The sequence below is a fragment of the Aquila chrysaetos genome, assembly GCF_900496995.4.
Source record: "Aquila chrysaetos chrysaetos chromosome W unlocalized genomic scaffold, bAquChr1.4 W_unloc_1, whole genome shotgun sequence".
NCBI classification, from domain to species: domain Eukaryota; kingdom Metazoa; phylum Chordata; class Aves; order Accipitriformes; family Accipitridae; genus Aquila; species Aquila chrysaetos.
Window position 1 is genome coordinate 5,519,183 of NW_024470321.1, and position 20,967 is coordinate 5,540,149.

General features: G+C 46.2%; 1 long non-coding RNA gene across 1 annotated transcript; it reads right to left on the reverse strand.

The window, feature by feature from the left end:
• Nucleotides 1-879: 879 nt before the first annotated feature.
• On the reverse strand, nucleotides 880-20,335 carry LOC121232910. The gene is made up of 3 exons (XR_005931758.1): nucleotides 20,050-20,335; nucleotides 11,652-11,660; nucleotides 880-891 (listed from the first exon to the last, which is right to left on the reverse strand). It is a non-coding gene; the product is annotated as an uncharacterized LOC121232910 (long non-coding RNA).
• Nucleotides 20,336-20,967: the final 632 nt, after the last annotated feature.

Genomic DNA, 20,967 nt, shown 5'->3' on the forward strand with positions numbered 1-20,967 from the left:
CAAGTACCAGTCTCTGACAGGCTTAATCCTTGACAAACACCAGTCCTTGGTATGTAAAGTTACAGAGAGACAATCATTAAGCAAAAAGCAGTTTGTTCTCTATATCAGTCCCCCCCCCTTTTCTTTAAACCTTTGCAAATTCTTTTGCAACTATAGGATTCCACTACTTCCGAGAGACCGTGTAAAGTATTTTTCGATTTCTACTTGATGTCTGATTTTATTTCGTTTCCAACTTTCATAATTTCCTACTGTTATATGGCTTTTGCAGGAAGCAAGAACTATATACATACTCTCCTACTTCCCTTAGGCCTACGGTTATACAAGATCAAGCAAAACGGTTAAAGATTACATATGCAGAGAGGGTCACATTTCACCATGCAGCCCTATCATTGTTTTATATTGACACGAATCAGGTTAATATATTTCACAAAGTGTTTCCTGATGTTCAGACAGAACCTCCTGTGTTTCAGCTTGTGTCCATTGCCTCTTGTACTATCACTGGGCACCACTGAAGAGAGCCTGGCTCAGTCTTATTTACCACCTCCCTTCAGGTATTCATATACATTAAGATGCCTTCTGAGTCTTCTCTTCTCTAGGCTAAACAGTCTCAGCTGTCTCAGTCTTTCCTCATAGGAGAGATGCTCTAGTCCCTTAATCATCTTTGTGGCCCTTTGTTGGGCTCTCTCCAGTATGTCCATGTCTCTCTCGTACTGAGGAGCCCATAACTAGACACAGGACTGCAGGTGTGGCCTCACCAGTGCTGAGTAGAGGGGAAGGCTCACATCCCCTGTGATCTGTCTGATCACAGACACTCAGAGCACTCAAACACAGACAGCACTCTGGCTGAGCGGGATGGAGGTCTGCAAGTGAAAATATACACATACACACACACTCATATGTTCAAGGTAGATCCCTCCAGCAGCTAGGCTCAGGCACTCGGTCTGCCCAGTAGCTGGCCCTGGATCTTGATCTCCCCTGTTTCTGGCACCTGGCTGTACAAGTCCCTGAGGCCCCAGTCTTGCTCCACACACAGCTGACCAGGACTTCTCTGGTCCCTATGCCTGCCCACCACGCTCTCACCCTTAGAAGACACACAGGTGCTCTCAGATACAGAGCTGGTCCTTAGAGACTCACTTATCATTTTGCTCCCAGGCTGCTTCGCTTATTCATCAGCTAGTCTGGCTTGATCTTTATTAGTGATCATGCTCACTCACACACCTGCACTTGCTCCAGTTGCCAGCACCAGGGACATGTGGGCTCTCTGACCTGTGGTCTGACTCCAGTTGGTGGCACTCAGACCCCTGACGTGCGGAAACAGACTCCACAATCAGTGAGATTGTAAAGTAGGTATGTTTATTCAGCGCTGGGCAGCACGAGGGGTAGTCCCACCAAAGTCGTGCGCGCCCAACTCGGAAGTTCATTTCAAGTTTATACAGTCAAGTGTTACATATTCACAATACGCCTATACATATGCATGACCTGTCCCCGCTTCATATTAAAATGAGTTCCGAGAGGTCATTTCCATAGTCTCCTCTCAACTGCGCTTGCGCAGTGCCTCTTTATGGTGGTCGTCTGGTGGTCGCAGAGATGAAGATAGATGACTCCGTCACCGCTAGTAACCTCTTTTCTTGCGCAGGCTCAGTGGTTTCTTGGAATTCACCCAGGCTGCAAGACCAGTCTTGGCTGGCTCTTGGGGCCTGCTCCTGCTTCTTATCAGGAACTGTCTCTGCCTCATTGGCTGGTTCTTAGGACCAGCTCTTCTTATCAAGGACTGTCTCTATGTCAGCTAATTTCAACAATGTAAGTGCTAAACATCATCTTTCATCCCCCTTTATTATGTCTACTGAGATTCTTTTGACTCCCCTTGTCTCACCCCCATATGCACACAGATTAGAGCACCCCTCACCCAGGAAAGAGTTAGAAAGGAATTTAGTAAGAAGATAGGACAGACTGTGTTGATCAGGCACAGGGCATAGCCCAACAAGCATACTGACCAGCCAACTATTTACACTCGACTGGCCCTTTTTATCCCCTTATGCCTCTATTTTCCCACTCTTGTTCCTCCCCAAATCACCTAAACCCCTCCCTTTTCCCGCCTTTGGTTCTTCCCCTAAATGTCCCATAAGTCCTGTGTGATCCCAAACTGCTTTTCCCCTGCATCCCATAGTGTGTCCCACACCCCTAGTGTGAGAGACTGAAAGAGTTAATGTCTCAAACATTGTGGTGGGGCAAGTTCTGCTTAAAGACAAACCCTGCACAGCAAGGAACCAAGGTGAAAAGGCCATCAGCTCAGACATCAGCAACAGGAGGGGGAGGGCGTGCTGGAGGGTGCGAAGCTCCCTGTTCTGATAAGCTGTTCTGATACAAAGATCAAACAATGGCCATGTCTGCAGGGAAGGGGAAGTTACTCCCCAAACGACCCCCAAGCCCAAAGGCTCACAAACTGCTCATTAACCTGACAAGTTCGGGTGCCCACCCAAAGGAGGGGCAAGGATGATAAAAGGACACAAACTGAAGCCCCGGGCGCGCAAGCCCACTCGTACTGGACCCCTCGGCTGACTGGACCAACGCTGGACCTGTGAAATCTTTCTCTCTTCCTTTTTCTCTCTCTGTCTTCTTCAGGCTGGATCAATGGGCTGAGGCCAATCGTATGAAGTTCAACAAGGCCAAGTGCCGGGTCCTGCACTTGGGTCACAGCAACCCCATGCAGCGCTACAGGCTTGGGGAAGAGTGGCTGGAAAGCTGCCCAGCAGAGAAAGACCTGGGGGTGCTGGTTGACAGCCGGCTGAATATGAGCCAGCAGTGTGCCCAGGTGGCCAAGAAGGCCAATGGCATCCTGGCCTGTATCAGAAATAGTGTGGCCAGCAGGAGCAGGGAGGCGATTGTTCCCCTGTACTCAGCACTGGTGAGGCCGCACCTCGAGTACTGTGTTCAGTTTTGGGCCCCTCACTCCAGGAAAGACATTGAGTTGCTGGAGCGTGTTCAGAGGAGGGCAACCAAGCTGGTGAGGGGCCTGGAGCACAAGTCTTATGAGGAGCGGCTGAGGGAACTGGGGTTGTTTAGTCTGGAGAAGAGGAGGCTGAGGGGAGACCTTATCGCTCTCTACAACTACCTGAAAGGGGGTTGTAGTGAGGTGGGTGCTGGTCTCTTCTGTCAGGTGGCTGGAGATAGGACGAGAGGAAATGGCCTCAAGTTGTGGCAAGGGAGATTTAGGTTGGATATTAGGAAAAATTTCTTCACTGAGAGGGTTGTCAGGCATTGGAATAGGCTGCCCAGGGAAGTGGTTGAGTCACCATCCCTGGAGGTATTCAAAAAGCGCGTAGATGGGGTACTTCAGGATATGGTTTAGTGGGCATGGTTGACCGTTGGACTCGATGATCTTGAAGGTCTTTTCCAACCTAAATGATTCTATGATTCTATGATTCTATTCTCTCTTTCCTTTTCCACAATCCCTACACCTCATCCCTTTAGACATAAAACCGTTGACCAAGTCTGGGACTAAGAGTGGATCCAGCCGCCCCTGGGCCCTTCTCTGAGAAGGAGTCTAGAAAGCAAGGGGGTCTGCTCTGAACCTCATGACTCAACAGGAGGGATCTCCTTCTTCCCTGAATTGATGTACATGGTTACCACGGGTTACATGGTTTACAGAAGTAGTCCTATGCTAATTCCTGTTGTGAGAAACCCTGCCACCTACTACCACGCCTCCCCAGTTCAGTTTGTTTCTGTCATGAATAAAATCTTTAACTGATTGTTTGGTGTCATTTCACCTTAATTTAGCCCGAGGGAATTCCAAACTCACCACGACTCCCTGGTCTGTCCAGCCTGGGTTGTGACACCTAGGCAGTGACCCCCTTAGTTGGAAAGGTGATCCAGAGAGCTGCTCCTGATGACTCATGGTGATGGGTTTCATGCCTGGACTGTGGGGCTGATGGCTCTGCTGGGTTAGCTGTGGGAGGGGCCTGGGCAAGGTGTTTGTTCTTTGGGAGTGTATTGGGTCTGGCTGAGATGGAGTTAATAGTCCCCATAGCAGCCCTCATAGAGCTGTGCTCTGCATTAATAGCTAGAAAGGTGTTGATAACATGTCCTTGAGGCACACATTGGGTCTCCCCATCCCCCCAGCATTCTCCACCAAAAAGACTGTGATGGGTTGACCCTGGCTGGTTGCCAGGTGCCCACCAAAGCCGTTCTATCACTCCCCCTCCTCAGCTGGACAGGGGAGAGAAAATATAACAAAGAGCTTCTGGGTCGAGATAAGGACAGGAGAGAGATCACTCACCACTTACCGTCACGGGCAAAACATACTCAACTTGGGGAAAATTAACTCACTTTATTACAAATCAACCAGAGTAGGGTAATGAGGAATAAAACCAAATCTCAGAACACCTTCCCTCCACCCCTCCCTTCTTCCCAGGCACAACTTCACTCCCGGCTTCTCTACCAACCCCCCCCAGCGGCACAGGGGGACAGGGAATGGGGTTTACGGTCAGTTCATCACACGTTGTTTTCTGCCGCTTCATCCTCCTCAGGGGCAGGACTCATCACACTCTTCCCTGCTCCAGCGTGGGGTCCCTCCCACGGGAGACAGTCCTCCACGAACTTCTCCAACGTGGGCCCTTCCCACGGGCTGCAGTTCTTCACGAACTGCTCCAGCATGGGTCCTTTCCACGGTGTGCAGTCCTTCAGGAGCACACTGTTCCAGCGTGGGTCCCCCACGGGGTCACAAGTCCTGCCAGAAAACCTGCTCCAACGTGGGCTCCTCTCTCCACAGATCCGCAGGTCCTGCCAGGAACCTGCTCCAGCGCGGGGTTCCCACGGGGTCACAGCCTCCTTCGGGAAACCCACCTGCTCCGGCGTGGGGTCCTCCACGGGCTACAGGTGGATATCTGCTCCACCGTGGACCTCCATGGACTGCAGGGGGACAGCCTGCCTCACCATGGTCTTCACCACGGGCTGCAGGGGAATCTCTGCTCCGGCGCCTGGAGCATCTCCTCCCCCTCCTTCTTCACTGACCTTGGTGTCCGCAGGGTTGTTTCTCTTACATGTTCTCACTCCTCTCTCCGGCTGCCGAATCTGCCTGTCCCAACTTTTTTCCTTCTTAAAAATGTTATCACAGAGGCGTTACCACTATCACTGATTGGCTCAGCCTTGGCCGGCGGCGGGTCCGTCTTAGAGCCGGCTGGTATTGGCTCTCTCTCGAACACAGGGGAAGCTTCCAGCAGCTTCTTACAGAAGCCACCCCTGTATAACCCCCCCCTGCTACCAAAACCTTGCCACAGAAAACCAATACAGGGAGTACTTGATTTGGGTTCCTGCTGGCCCTTGTGCCCCTGTGCTCCTCCGGGCTTCTGGAGGTGGGCCTGTGATGGACTGATGGCCACTTGGGTGGAGCCTGGGAGTGTGTTATTTGGGCTCCCCCTCCTGCCATTGCCTCTTTGAGCTCCTTTGTGGGTGTGCAGATGAGCTTTAATCACAAAACTTAATAGTAGTATAATTACTAGTTATGCTGGGGTTTCTGCACATGTAAATTGGTTGTGTGTTGCATGCAGAGCAGGAAGTTAAATCAATTCATTTGTCAAATTTGTCTAGCACTGAGAGTGCCTGCAAAAATCTGAATGTATAATGTTATCATTCTGCACAGAAAGAGCAAATATGTTTCAAGTACAAATCTGTTGGCCGAAGATTTGGCTGGGAAACCAAAATCTATGTTAGACAATTACACTGACAGCTGAGTGGTAAAAGTATTATGGGGCTAGAGCAGATCCGCTGTCCTTTCTGTGCTCTGCCATGGACTTGGGATAGATGCATCATCTTTTAGTGCCTCATTTTCCTATTTGTAAAATGAGGATCACATTTCACTTGCTGTTTATTTAGATTTTTAAGGCCTTTGTGACAGTGTCTGTAGCTTGCTATGAGGTCTGTACAGAGCCCCAGTATAAGGGCTGTGATCTCAAGTTTAGATCCTACTCTGGTCCTCCCTTGGTGAGTGCAGCTCAGCATAGCTACAGACATATAAAAGAGGTTGGGTTTATACAAAAGGAGGGCAGTAACTAAATTCAGGATAACCTACTTAGACCAAGTGTACTGGATTACTAGATACTAATGAAATTCAATGTAAGGAGCTATGAAGCAGTAAGGAAAGGAAATTACAGCAATCTGAGGAGGGGTCACCTTCAGTTATATATTATAGAGCAAGCATGTTAATGGAGAATGATTTGGAAATTAAAGTAATTGAAATAGTAAATAAGCATTCTGCATGATATTTCCAATCAGTGCATCAGAAGCTTACGCCTGCCTTTAAAAATCTCTCAGTAAAAAAGTGCTGAATAAAAAGCAGGGGAAAATCACCCTCGCCTAGTTCAATAGAAAGCTCTTCCCCCTGCCCCCCATTTCAAAGTGTCTATCTGCAGAACTGAAGTACCACTCAGAATTGTGAAGGAGTCCAAGACAAAATGGAGGGTTTTTTAATGTGTTCCCCATTAATAATGTGTATGTAGCTCTGCAGGGGATTTTACTGAGTATTGTTTAGCTTTATTGAAGGGGCATGTGTTTCACTTTGATGTGATGACAACCATTCTGGGACAGAAACAGGTCTTCCTTGGAAGAAAATCCAAAGTTTGGATTCTGTTCCTGGGAGAACTTCTTGTTCAGCCCTTTGAAAGCTTAAATTTGGGTGTTTGTAGGTGTGTAGTCCCTGGCAAGAGCTGCTGTAAAGAGATGAGTTTGACCTCAAGTAAGTGATATCTTAAGGCACTGAGAGCTTTGCAGACGAGGACCTCGATTCATTTTATGAAGTGAATAGGTAGGTGATGGGATCCTTCAGTGCAGAGGTGATTTATAGTGATAGGAGGGTCTGCTAACATGGAACCTGGAATATGCAGAGTCCTGAAGCTACTAGGTTGGTTGCTATAAAAACATTCTTGCTACAAAATGGAAGTGTAGAAACTGGGCAGCAACAGGGTGACATGGATTATCATGAAGGGTTTTTAAGTAGCAGATCTGATCAACTCACTTTTTCTCCAAGTTAATTTAAAGTGTGGGGGGGAAGGGGGAGAAGAAATTGCTATTAATATCTTCATTTCCAAGTTTGAGATCAACAGCTCCTGGGGTGGATAGAGCCTACCTCTCAGTAGAGGAGACTCTTGGTCTTGAACAGGTTCTCACATCCTAGGAGCAGTAGTACATACCTCACAGGACACTGCTAAATCTTTGGCCTGCTGTAAATATATAGGATTTACAAAACAAACAAACAAACAAAAAAACAAACCCCAAACTAAAGAGCCTCATCAAAATAAATGAATCATTAATAGACAAGGTGTGACACATACTCAAAGCTTTGTGTGTGCCCTAGCAGTCTATTTCTAGTCTCTTGGTTGCCATCTATAAAATTTAGGTTAACTAGAAAGAACTCAAACTGAAACGTGGCTGTCTCCTGGGTATGTGCCTTTGCTTTTCTTCAAAGACATTTTTTGCTGAGAAAATAAACTGTTCTTTTTATCTAAGCCAGTACTTGGTAGGACTGTTTTTGGTAGTCAATACAGGGAATTTTGGTCATTTCTTCCTAATCTCAAACATCATCAACTTTAAGTGGAAGACACATCAAGAACAGCATTCAGTATGCACATGACAATTATTCATAGTGATGCAAGTTGTGTAACCTGTTTGTTGGTACTGGGGGCACAACTTTTGATTTCAACTTTTTATTTTTCAGCTATAGATTTACACATGCAATGGTGAACCTGATAAATGTCAGATGAGTCATTGTACCCATGTATTTACTGTGGGCCAAAAGCAGCTTTGGGCCTCTTTACCCCCACATTAGTACCAGCCAGTGTGGTATATATATTCTATGTCACTGCATGTGGGGGCACTGCTTTGCTCTGCACTAAGACCAGAGCTGCACTACCAAGGTTTATCAAGTTACAATCCTATAGCAACTCATACAAAACAGCACATTTAGAAGAATATATGTGACACTGGGTACAGAGCTATTCATGATGTTTATTTAAATCCTTCCAACTTAGATGCAATAAATTCTCCCTCCTGTCCCTGTTACACACACTTCTCTCTGTGACTGGATCACATTTTAAGGGAGAGGGTGTAAATACTTTCTTCCATGTGATTTATGCTGAATAACATGCTAATGGTGAAGTCTATCCCAGAGTAAACATTGGTGAATGTTTTCTTTCTGTCAATATCTATATTGTATAAGGCCATGTGTCTGAAAAAAAATGATTCATGCAGCTCCTAAGATAAATACTGCTGGTCTGGTTTTCTTTCCAAGAGGGGATGCATGAAGAGGAAAACTTCCCAGCAGCACAAAATCATGCTAAGTTATGGATAGGGAAATGTGATGGTTTAACCCCAGCCAGCAACTAAGCACCATGCAGCCGCTCACTCACACCCCCCCCCAGTGGGATGGGGGAGAGAATCGGAAGAAAAAAGGTAAAACTCGTGGGTTGAGATAAGAACAGTTTAATAGAACAGAAAGGAAGAAACTCATAATGATAATAATAACAATAATAAAATTACAATAATAATAATAAAAGGATTGGAATATACAAAACAAGTGATGCACAATGCAATTGCTCACCACTTGCTGACTAATGCCCAGTTAGTTCCTGAGCAGCGATCCCTCCCAGGCCAACTCCCCCCAGTTTATATACTAGACATGATGTCACATGGTATGGAATATCCCTTTGGCCACTTTGGATCAGCTGCCCTGGCTGTGTCCCCTCCCAACTTCTTGTGCCCCTCCAGCCTTCTCGCTGGCTGGGCATGAGAAGCTGAAAAATCCTTGGCTATAGACTAAACATTACTTAGCAACAACTGAAAACATCAGTGTGTTATCAACATTCTTCTCATACTGAACCCAAAACGCAGCACTATACCAGCTACTAGGAAGAAAGTTAACTCTATCCCAGCTGAAACCAGGACAGGAAATTTCAAAAGGAATGCAAAGAACATCTGGCAAGGTCACTGCACAGTTCCTTCTGCTCTGTTTAATGGTATCTCGCAGTTATAACCAATGTCAACATGTTGCCAACTCCAACTTCTGGAGTGCACAACTTGCCATCCCAAATAAAGTTACCCATAAATAAATAAAGGCATGTTGACCCTTCTGAATACTAAAATTTTGCATTTTCCCTGTCCCTTTCATGGAAATTACAAAAAAAAAAAAAGTTTCAGTAATTTTCAGAGAGCTGTGGTCTGCATAAGACCTTCTCTAACATGGCCTTCAATGAAGCTACCTAAATGAGACGTGTTGGGTTGACCCTGGCTGGATGCCAGGTGCCCACCAAAGCTTCTCTATCACTCCCCCTTCTCAGCTGGACAGGGGAGATAAAATATAATGAAAGGCTCATGGGTCAAGATAACTTACTTTTTGTATGTAATAGCAGTTTTGTTAAGAATTGCATCTTAAAAAGGTTGTTTACACTGGTATGAAACTGTTACAGAGAGAATTTTTACCTCAAGGAAGAGATATTTCCTACAAGGGGGTTTGTAGGCAATGAGACAAAAAAATAATAGCATTAGAAAGTTGGGTATTTTCTTCTGTAGTTTCACGTAATAGCATGGTAAGAGGTTTTTCATGGCAAGGAACAGTAAAGGACTTCAAGAAATCAGTCATGGTGGGTTCATTTTATTGAATAATAAATAATGCTCTTTTGAATAATTGAATAATAATGCTCTTTTTATTGAGCATTTTGGTTCACAAATTAATTCCTCCCAAATAAAAGAACTGTGCACGTGTTGGAGAGGAAAAAGTAATGGAATAATAGGAAGATGGAGAAAATGGACTGGTATTGTTAAGCTAACATCAAACGTGCTGCTTTTATTTTTTTCATTAATTAGCTGATCCAGTGTCAAAAACCTAAACAATCAAAACTTAGAACAATTTCAGTAATAGACTTCATATTTGAAGCAGTACAACTTGTACTACAGCTGTTCCAGGGTTACTTAATATATCTTAATGAACAGATATTAAAGAGCAATTGTAAAGAGCATGAACATGAAATAGCACTATTGCTTGTGGAGCACATGGGAGTAGTGGAAGTTCCAGCAGCTGGAATTTGGGTTCCCAGACTTTCGCCTCTATGTCACTACCTTAATCCTGCTGTGATTAATATTAATGAGTGCTTTATCCCTTTCAAATGACAGTTAGAGATTTCTGTGAAATTACTCAGTTGCTAATGAGAGAGATGATTTAATGATGGGTCAATTTAAGCTCCAACAGAGTACTTGCCATTTCATGTCATAAACTGCCATAACTGGCACTCTGGCTTGTCACTTCAGCAAAAAGGTTGCATGCTGAGTAGAGGAGAAGGCTGAACAACACTTTAAACCCTTCTCTACCAGCCCTGCACAGCACAGAGCTAGGAGGAGTATGGAGTTGACTATATTGCATTATTGTTGTCATTCATCTCTTCTAGAATGGAGTAGGAAGTTTTGTCTGGAAGTTTCAAAGTTTCATCTGGCAAGCTTTATGCTTTAGGCAGCTTTTGGGAGCCATTTCTGACTGTTCACCTCTCCCGCAGTGGCTGGCCAAGGAGGCTAGCTCCTCCAGGTACAGAAGTGGCAGGGCAGCAACTACCAGTCCTGCGAAGATGGCATCCACCAAAGCCCGTCACTGATGGGTGAAGGGGAAATTCAAATTGTAACTGCTCAGCAGTGGTAATTCATGACCAAGGAATGATCTGGCATGGAGAGCAAGGAGGCCCAACTGCAGAAGGGGTTAAACTGTCTGGAAGCAGGAATGCCAGAGACAGAATGATTCCCTGTAAGAGAGTGAAGTTTCCCTGGGTGATGAGATAAGAAACAGCCCTAGCATCCTCTTGTAGCCTTCCTGGAATGTGAGTGCTACGGGCCATCTTTGGGCAGCAGAGCTGGTGCTGGGGGATGGACCCAAGGCCGGACTGGGCAGAGGCACCCCTTGCAACCGCTCACAGGATTGGTGCTGGTGCAAGAGTATATAAGGAATCAGCTCGTGATGTGTCTTTGCAGACTCCTTGTAGAACCGCTTATGGTGGTAGGACTCTGCCCAATGCAATGTTCATTAATTTTTTCTTTTATATTTAAGCACAAGCATGTGTTTAATTCACCTCGAGGGGTACCATAAAAATTCCCCAACATGGGTGAGAGGAGACAATGCTTGCTCTGTTCCCTTCTTGGGAGCCTGCCATGCTCTGTGCAGAGCTGTCACCAACAGCTGAGTGCTAACAAGTGTGTGAAGAAAGAGAGGGCATAATACATTCAGTTCTTACTAATTTGTGTTGTGGAGCTGGCTGGTCAGTGTGGGATTCAGAGGCTTGTAGAACTGGCCCAGCTCTGCGGACTGGCTCTTTTGTCAAACAAGCCTTAAAAGGTTTAAAATCTTCTCAGTACAAACCCAAATGTAATCTTTGTGGCCGTATGAGAGGCTCAACTTCAGCCAAGGGTATGTAAGCAGCCTGAGTCAAGAGTAGGCTAGCCTCTGTCTGGGACAGGGTGATGGGAGGGATAGCAGAGCACTGCCAAATCAGGCCATCGCCTGTCATGAGGTGAAGGTGTTACTGAAAAGCTCGGAATGAAGAACTTATCAACACCAATTTAGTGTAGATAAGCAGACACTTCTTTATTGACGGCCAGGTGCACGGGCGAGTCCTCTCACAAACCACACACACCTGTCACCAAAACAATACACCTTATATTAAGACTTATTGATGCATATTCATTAGATTTCCAAGAAAAGTTATACATATTCATTAGACTTCCGGGAAATCATTAGCATATGTAAATGTCCTTTACGCAGGCGCAGTGAAGGTCTCTGGTGGTCCTCAGGAGTCCTCTGGTGGTCTTTCATAGTCTTCCTCACTCGTCCGCTTCTTGACCTCTCAGGTGTCTCCAAGCAACAAACTGGTGTCCATAACGGTTTCCTTAGTTTTCAAAACAAACACTACAAGACTACCAATCTTTGTCAAAACTTCTGTGGTTAAATGATTTTGAACAATACTTATGGTTACACATTATACATTTTCTAAGCTCCTAAGTTCCTAAGGCTACATTTCAAACTTAACACTCCCATACTTATGCTTCACAATTTTCTACTTTTTAGTCAAACCAAACTCTTTTATAATCAGATTTTAATTTCTTTATCTTGTTATCTAAGTTCTAAATGTTCCTACTAGATGATTTTAGCCAATTTCTCCGACCTTGGTACGGGGCTATACAGGGGATTTCACAACAGACACTGGTTGGTGGTTAAATGTATAAAATACAACATACATATGATTTTGCTAAAATATTAAAATTAAATATGATTAATTCTAACTAATAATAAATCAATGACAAATCAGTAACAAAGGGATACCTAAATTCTGTATTCACACCCATATTAACATTAAAGCTCCCTTTAGGAAGGAGACTGCCCTGGCACTTGTGTCTTCTGGGTCTTCTGGGCTGTGCAAAATGTATGGGTTTGAGTTGCATGGCTTGATTTGTTTGTTACCTTAGTGCCTAGTGCAGAAACTTCTTTCTGCTGATTTACATAATCCTCTGATTTGGACACTGCAAAGGTCCCCCATTCAGATCACACAAGCCACCCTAGCAGATAGCACTGGGATTGCTTTAGGTTAACACTGACTCATCCATGGCCAGCAGCTGAACTGTGCTGATCTGTTGTGAGCAAAGCACATTGACAAGACAGGCTGGAGACATCTGATCTGATGCAGCCTGCACAAAAGCCCAGACAGCAGTGAACCTCTGCTCGAGCTGATGAGAATCTAGTCCCTTTAGTGCTCTGTATTGGCTTTGCCTGGCAAGGTTTTGGTAGCGGGGGGGTTTACAGGGGTGGCTTCTGTAAGAAGCTGCTGGTAGCTTCCCCTGTGTCCGACAGAGCCAATACCAGCCGGCTCTAAGACGGACCCACTGCCGGCCAAGGCCGAGCCAATCAGCGATAGTGGTAACGCCTCTGTGATAACATTTTTAAGAAGGAAAAAAAAGTTGGGACAGACAGAAACGGCAGCCGGAGAGAGGAGTGAGAACATGTAAGAGAAACAATCCTGCAGACACCAAGGTCAGTGAAGAAGGAGGGGGGAGGAGATGCTCCAGGCGCCGGAGCAGAGATTCCCCTGCAGCCTGTGGTGAAGACCATGGTGAGGCAGGCTGTCCCCCTGCAGTCCATGGAGGTCCACGGTGAAGCAGATATCCACCTGTAGCCCGTGGAGGACCCCACGCCGGAGCAGGTGGGTTCCTGAAGGAGGCTGTGACCCCGTGGGAAGCCCGCGCTGGAGCAGGCTCCTGGCAGGACCTGCGGATCTGTGGAGAGAGGAGCCCACGGAGCAGGTTTTCTGGCAGGACTTGTGACCCCGTGGGGGACTCACGCTGGAGCAGTGTGCTCCTGAAGGACTGCACACCGTGGAAAGGACCCATGCTGGAGCAGTTCGTGAAGAACTGCAGCCCGTGGGAAGGACCCACGTTGGAGAAGTTCATGGAGGACTGTCTCTCATGGGTGGGACTCCACACTGGAGCAGGGGAAGAGTGTGATGAGTCCTCCCCCTGAGGAGGATGAAGTGGCAGAAAACAACGTGTGATGAACTGACCGTAAACCCCATTCCCCGTCCCCCTGTGCCGCTGGGGGGGTTGGTAGAGAATCCAGGAGTGAAGTGGGGCAAGTTCTGCATAAGGATGAACTCTGCATAACAAGGAACCAGCGGTGAAAAGAAGCCAATCAGCACAGATCAGAACAGGACATCAGCAACAGGATGGGGAGGGCGTGCCGGAGGGTGTACAGCTCCGTGTTCTGATACACTGAGCAGGGCAGCTCACCATGTATGGCCAAAGATCAAACAATGGTCATGTCTGCAGGGAAGGGGAAATTACTCCCCAAAGGATCCCCAAGCCCACCGACCCATTTCCCGAAGGTTCTGAAAGCACAAACCGCACATGACACCTAATTAGACACCTAATTAGCCTAATGAATTTGAGTGCCCACCTGAAGACAGGGCAAGGAGATGATAAAAGGACACAACCTGAAGGCCTATGTGTGTGTGTCCACCAGAACTGGACCTTTAGACTGACTGGACCAATGCTGGACCCAGGACCGGTGAAATCTTTCTCTTTTCTCTTCCTCTTCCTCTCTCTGTCTTGCTCTTTCTTTCTCTTTCCTTTTCATAATCCCTACACCTCATCCCTTTAGACATAAAACCGTTGACCAAGTCTGGGACTAGGAGTGGATCCAGCCGCTCCTAGGCTCCTCTCTGAGAAGGAGTCTAGAAAGCAAGGGGGTCTGCTCTGAACCTCGTGACCCAACAGGAGGGCTCTCCCTCTTCACTGAATTGATGTATATGGTTACCACAGATTACATGGTTTACAGAAGTAGTCCCATGCTAATTCCTGTTGTGAGAAACCCCGCCACCTACTGTTATGTCTCCCAAGTTCAGTTTGCTTCTGCCATGAATAAAAGGTTTAACTGATCGTTTGGTGTCGTTTCACCTTAATTTAGCCCGAGGAATTCCGAACTCAACAGGACACCCTGGTCTGTCCAGTACGGGTCGTGACATGAGCACAGGTGGTGGTATGATGCTGCAAGAGGGGAAACTGAGTGTGTAGAGCTTGTGTGGATGTCAGGTGCCTGAAACAGCCCTTCTGCTGGGTAGGTAGCACTGGTGATAAGAGGAAGAGCACCTAATGTGCTTGTTTACTGCATCTATGCTGCTATTTCCAACTGAATGATTCCTGCTGTGTTCTTGAGGGAGATCAAGGCTGCCCTTCTTTCTGCAAATCATTAACTGAGATAATCTTTACTCTAAGCTAATAAGCTTATTTACTAAAGCTAATAATCTTTAGTATCTACATTTCAGGAGGGCTGAATCCCATCATGCAAGTAGGTTTATAATCAGCATTGTGATGGCTGCCATCTCAGCAAGTATGCCAGTGGCTGTGCTGGGGACTGCTGCGGCCAAAACCGTGTTTCTTTCCGGCCCAAGTTACAAAAGAAAAGTTTGCTGCTGACAGTTGCTTCTTCTCTGAGCTGTCACCAAAGGGGATGTTGTCCTTTGTCCTAAGAGAGTGAGCTTTCTGAGTATCTGAGGCCCCTGAAGGTTAAATCCCAGAAGGACTCACGTGTGATAGCTGTCCTCTTTGCCAGCAGACCATTTTAAGTTGAGGATCGCCAGAGCTTTAAGCAAAGGTTCCCCTATGTGATGGGATCGCAAGGCACACATGAGAGGCTTGGTGACATCCCAGAAAGGCACAGGGGCTGCAGGGAGAGGTATCCTGGCTGATGGGCAAATACAGCAAGATTCAAGCATCAGCTGCCTTGGGAAGTGCGGCTGAGAGAGGGCAAGGGCCAGGGTGCTTGCCAGGAAATCTCCTGCTGCCACCGTGCTCATCTGAGCCCAAGTGTCTGCACAGAGGTGCTGAGTCAACCCAAGGCCTCATCTTTGGGCCATCTTGGAAGATCCTATGATCAGCATGCAGCCATCTTATGGCTAGTCCTCTTGCTAAGGACCAACGATGGATTCACATCTAAGCAGCTCATAATGCTGTCCTGGGAGTGCCCCAGCTTCTTCTTCAGAGGAATAAGGGGGAATGACTGAATGGACGGTGGTGCTTTCATTGAGGTGACGTGTGAAATGGAAGCTGCTGGTGCCTATCCAGCTGGAAAGTTGTTTTTTGTTTTTGGGGGTTTTTTTAATCTTCTAAATATATATATATAAGCATAGGGGATGACCTTAGGGCTACTTCAGTAAGTTGGATTCTAATGTCCAAGGCTGTGTGTGAGTAATTGTTAAGTGCATAACTGCTGTGTTTGCTTATGGAGTATCTGTGCTGCCAGGATATGACTCATTGCTTTTGAAGATTCTTTGAAAAGAGCATTTGCCCAGGGCCCACAAGCCAGCATAGTGACTGAAATTCTGGTCAACTTGATTTGGGCCCCTTAACCAAGCAAAACTCCATAAAAATGTGAAAAGGGCCACTATGAGAAACGTATCACTTAGCTAAGATTTCAAAGTTTAGCATGCTATTAATCACTTTACAGAGAATCTGTTGCGTCAAGGATTCTCTCAACCTCGAGGGATAACCTTGAGAGGCGTCCCTACTCAAGGGGAGGTCCTGACGTGCAGCCTGCTGCTGTGCAGGATAGCTCAATGGGCCCTGGGCTGTCCACTGTTTATCGAGTAAGATGATTGACTCATAGTCATATTTGCATACCGACTACAGGTGTTAGCTTCTTCCAAATTTGGCTTGAGTCGGACATTGACCAGCACTGTGGTTAGGTGGGCGCATTGTTCAAATTAGCCCTTGGCTATTGTGTTGTTATCTGTCTTCCCTGAATCCACTTTGAGCCCGATGCAGCCATCATGACCAGACGCATCCATTATGACTGCCACCGGTGGTTATCACTTGAGCAGGATTATGGGAAATACAGGTCAGGTTGAGGTGGTGGGGGGGAAAGCACACCGTCACATCAGCCTTAATAGGGAGTCTTATTTGTACATGCAAAACCATATTATAGAATGCTCTAAGGCTATTGTCCTCTACTACATTTTATCTATGTATTTTTATAATTTATAAAAAAGTGGTTATATTCTAGGCTTTTTCTCTTGTCATACTACACTTTTTTTCAGTGAAAAACCCCTCAAACCTTGTCTTTAAGGCTCTATTTAGGATTTGGGTAATCAAGGTTAAAACTACTTACTGTCTCAGACTGATCCAGGACAATGGCTGTTGTGCCACTCAGTAGTGTGTTATGGTGAAAGGAGAAGCTGGAAAACTCTCATTCTTGCACAAGGGTGTCAGGAGCAGAGCCACATTAACGGCGCTGTGTATTGGCTTTGTGCGGCAAGGTTTTGGTAGCGGGGGGGGTTACAGGGGTGGCTTCTGTGAGAAGCTGCTGGAAGCTTCCCCTATGTCCGACAGAGCCAATACCAGCCGGCTCTAAGACGGACCCGCAGCTGGCCAAGGCTGAGCCAATCAGCGATAGTGGTAGCGCCTCTATGATAACATTTTTAAGAAGGAAAAAAAGTTGGGACAGACAGAAACGGCAGCCGGAGAGAGGAGTGAGAACATGTAAGAGAAACAAACCTGCAGACACCAAGGTCAGTGAAGAAGGAGGGGGAGAAGGTGCTCCAGGCGCCAGAGCAGAGATTCCCCTGCAGCCCGTGGTGAAGACCATGGTGAGGCAGGCTGTCTCCCTGCAGCCCATGGAGGTCCACGGTGAAGCAGATATCCACCTGCAGCCCATGGAGGACCCCACGCCGGAGCAGGTGGGTGCCCAAAGGAGGCTGTGACCCCGTGGGAAGCTCGCACTGGAGCAGGCTCCTGGCAGGACCTGTGGACAAGTAGAGAGAGGAGCCCACGCTGGAGCAGGTTTTCTGGCAGGACTTGTGACCCCGTGGGGGACCCACGCTGGAGCAGTGTGCTCCTGAAGGACTGCATGCCGTGGAAGGGACCCATGCTGGAGCAGTTCGTGAAGAACTGCAGCCCGTGGGAAGGACCCACGTTGGAGAAGTTCGTGGAGGACTGTCTCCCGTGGGAGGGACCCCACGCTGGAGCAGGGGAAGAGTGTGAGGAGTCCTGCCCCTGAAGAGGATGAAGGAGCGGCAGAGTCAACGTGTGATGAACTGATCGTAAACCCCATTCCCCATCCCCCTGTGCTGCTGGCGGGGGTTAGGTAGAGAATCCAGGAGTGAAGCTGTGCCTGGGAAGAAGGGAAGGGTGGGAGGAATGTGTTTTAAGATTTGGTTTTATTTCTCATTTACCCTACTCCGGTTAATTGGCAATAAATTCAGTTAATTTTCCCCAAGTCGAGTCTGTTTTGCCCGTGACGGTAATTGTTTGAGTGATCTCTCCCTGTCCTTATCTCGACCCACGAGCCCTTTGTTATATTTTCTCTCCCCTGTCCAGCTGAGGAGGGGGGGAGAGTGATAGAGCGGCTTTGGTGGGCACCTGGCGTCCAGCCAGGGTCAACCCTCCACATGCTGCCTCTAATGACCAGCTTGAAAAGAAATGGGAAAAACTGAACTGAAACAGAAGTTTGTGTTTTCTTGTTTGTTGTCATGTATTCATGTATGGTGTTTGGGGTTTTTTTTGGTTTGGCGGCTTTTTTGGGGTTTTTACAGAATAAAAAAATTTAAGAAGTACACTTTTGATTTCAAATGCCAGTCTTGGCAGACAGGTTTTGTATCATGCTCTGGTTATCCTCCTGTTTTGTTCCTGAAAGGAACAAAACCAAGATCATCTTGTGTGATTTGAGAAATATGCTTGCTAATCCAGGTTGGTTTTGACCTGGATAGCAAGCTCCTGCCTACCTGTCTGCCCTTGTTTCTGTATCATGTCTCTCTGAGTAAGCTGCCCATGGAGGCAGCTGCCCTAACCTCCTCCCTGTTTCAGTGTTTCCCTTTGGTTGGCTTCTGGCTTTCAGAGGGCCTTGGGCACTTCGGTGGAAACTAGGTCAGCTGATTTTGGGCAAAAAGTAAAAAATTTATCTAAAAAAAAAAAGGAAATACTGCATTTCAAAATTAAATTTATCTGTTTAAAAAGTGCCTGTTCTGACACTTTTATTGAGGAGGGAGCAAAGTGGCTTCTCAAATTTGCAGGTTGCTTGAATTTCTCAATCTCTCTTTGATGGGAATTTACTAAATTTACTCTATCCACAAAGTCCAAATATTATTTCATCCAAAGCTGAAAAGTGACAGTTTAGATGTTGTTTATGTCTATTAAACATTTATTTTCCTGGTGCTTTGCTTTCTCATTTCCAGGATTCAGTTCACAGAGATTTTGAGAATATAAGGCTCATGGACAGTCCCTCAAAGAAGAAATGCACAAGGTGCTCTTTCACAGACATGACTTCTGGGATTTATTTTAATTGCCTTACACAGATCAGGTAAAAAAGCATTTGCCACTAATGCTTGATATATTTGCCTTAGTATACGAAAAGAATACCATTAACGCTTCACATGGGCCATGATTATTTGTTGCTCTAAGTGTTTTGTAAATAGTAATGCTAGTTTTATAAAAGTGCAGGAGAAGCATTCTGTCTGTACCAGGTATGTTCCAGTGATGCTAAAATAGAAAACAAAGAGGATTTCAGTGGACTCACTGTCCCAGCATCTTGACATAATTTAACCAATAGGTTATAAGAGGACCTAGCTGGCTTTTTCCAGTATACAGGATCTTTCAGCTTGCAGCTGATTTGTGTAAACAGTTATTTTCTCACTAATCTCTTATATGAGGAGACTTCCTGTGAATTGTATAATTTCAAGTAGAAAAAATACAGTAAGCAAATATATCCCTGGGAGAGCCCAGACCATGAAAGGAAAACAGTAGGTGTTTTTCTCTCTTCTTATTACTAGCATCGAGATATATATATATATATATTCTGAAAATGTATCACACAGTTTGGTCTGCCAAGGGAATGGCTGCAAATTCAATTCCTTCCACCATTGCTATCTCCAAGATTAATAACTCCCCACCACTACCAATTCAATATGAGGTATACACAGAAACTGGGTGTCGTGGTTTCAGCCCAGCCGGTAACAAAGGACCACGCAGCCGCTTGCTCACTCCTCCCGCCCCCCTCCAGTGGGATGGGGAGGAGAATCAGAAAGGAGAAAAGAAAAAAAAAATGGAACCTCGAGGGTTGAGATAAGGACAATTTACTGGGACAACAAAAAAAGAGAAGTTACAACAACAACGGTACTAATAAAAGAATATACAAAATGAGTGATGCACAGTGCAACTGCTCACCGCCCGGAACCTGACGCTCCGCCACTTCCCCCACCGAAAGCCGAGAGCACCCCCCAGCCCGCTCCCCATTTATATACTGAGCATGATGTCACATGGTATGGAATAGCTCCTTGGCTAGTTCAGGTCAGCTGTCCTGGCTGTGCCGCCTCCCAGGTTCCTGTGAAAATTAACTCTATCCCAGCTGAACCCAGGACATTATCCACCCCTTATTCTATACCATCTACATCATGCCCAGATCCTACATTTTCCAATTAATCACCACCACTTTCCTTGTCTTTGAGATATATATATATATATATATGTGTATGGACATCCCCCCACACAAATAGCATTCCTTTAGTCTATGGGGCTATCCCTCTAATGTGTCCATCACTTTTATTTAGTCCATGACTTTGGGGCTCCATCTGTTGTAACAGTCCTTCAGGATAGGAGAGATGGTGTGAGGTGTTAGGTTGTTGCATGCTGCCTCTGGAGCTTGCGGCTGGTACATTTGATGCAACCCACACCCTTGGTCTGCAGGTCGAAGATGTTGATTTTGAGGAAATCGCTGGGCACCAGTTCAAGTTCTATCACTGTTGCACTTGGCTCAGTTTCAAAGTCCATCTTTCAGTCATTTGGGGTAATTCTTACAGTAATACCCTTGATATGGCATATAGCCACCATAGATATAATGACATACATTGGCAGGTTATTTAGCAGTTAAATATCATACAGCCTAATTCACTGGCTATTCTCTCCCAGAATCAAATCTCCCTGAGGTACACATCGAACTTCCCCATCCTTCTGCATCACCCACCAAGTGTACCCAGGTCCTTGAGCAAAAGCAATCCCATGAATGGGTTTGTCTCTGCTTGAGGGAGGACTAACCCAGACTGTCTTCCCTAACATACTCTTCAAGCGCACTATAGGGACTTTATCCCCTTCTACAGTATGTGGAAGTCTTGGTTGGGCGGGGGCCCGCCTGATTGGCAGATCTTCTAGTATTAACCAACAAGGCGGCTTTTGCGAAATGTGTATCCCAATGTTTGAAGGTTCCCCCCCCCATTGCTCTCAATGTAGTTTTCAGCAGTCCATTGTATTGTTCGATTTTCCCGGAGGCGGGTGCATGATAGGGGATGTGATACACCCACTCAATGCCATGCTCTTTGGCCCAGGTGTCTATGAGGTTGTTTCGGAAATGAGTCCCGTTGTCTGACTCGATTCTTTCTGGGGGTGCCATGTCACCACAAGACCTGCTTT